The sequence below is a fragment of the Phyllobates terribilis genome, unplaced genomic scaffold (genome assembly GCF_046119375.1).
Source record: "Phyllobates terribilis strain yellow unplaced genomic scaffold, ASM4611937v1 Scaffold_6088__1_contigs__length_46928, whole genome shotgun sequence".
Taxonomy (NCBI): domain Eukaryota; kingdom Metazoa; phylum Chordata; class Amphibia; order Anura; family Dendrobatidae; genus Phyllobates; species Phyllobates terribilis.
The window spans coordinates 28,620-29,618 of record NW_027368832.1 but is presented as its reverse complement, the minus strand read 5'-3'; positions in this window follow the sequence as shown (position 1 = coordinate 29,618).

Below are 999 nucleotides of genomic sequence, written 5' to 3'. Positions count from 1 at the left end.
GTCTAATTCATATTGCTAGGTTTGACTTGTCCGAATTCGAGAGTCTTATCATCGGGTAGCGAATCAATACATGACCTAGTTGGGATTGTGTAGAGAGATAATTATGTGTTAAATATTGGCCTTGAGCCAATGGTACTGCATGTTCCTATTTATTCTTGAATGCATTGCTGCCTGGCTATTAAATCTTGATAGTTTCAGGGTTGTATTAAGGTAAGGGATATTAGGACTAATTGGACTAATAGCTATATAAGAACAAGGATTAGGATGACTAGAGGATATAAACATTAGGATAGAACTTGAATAGAAGAAGACAATGATCAATTAATTAGTCTGTTAGGTGGATACTAGTTGGGCAAGGTATTTTCTCATATTTGTTTACAAATCAATCATTAGTTAGTTAGTTTCATATTCCCCACCCCCTTGGTTACCTGTTGAGTTGATTAAATATAATATCAGAAGAACTGTTCTCTCTGATTCCATGTGGGATCGACCCAGTCTTACCACTCTACTAGTGGAGTAGTCGGATAGGTATATTATTATTACTTTGACAACGACGGAACGACCATTTTGACCACTATTAAATTGGCGACGTTGTCGGGGAATCATACTTATTTTCTTGTATTATTGATTTGATTGACTCAGGTGCTGACTAGTGTATGGTCAGCATCCGTTCTACTAATCATTTCCTTGTTGAGCTCAACCCAGAAATCGAAAGGACCGTTCGTAGGAATTGCAGAGGAAGAACAACCAAGATGATGGATCACGATCAAGTTAGGGAGCAGACCCCCGAACAGCTGCAGGCAAACCCACAGTTTATGAATCAATTTCTAGAGGCATATGCTAATGCCAATAATGTCGGTAACCGGAGACTACGGGGCACACTACTCCCAAATTGACGCACCAGTCCAAGCATTGATCCTACCACCACTTGCTCAAGGAGTCACCTTCGAACTCAAGTCTGGGGTGATAAACCTGCTACCTACATTCCATGGCCTTCCT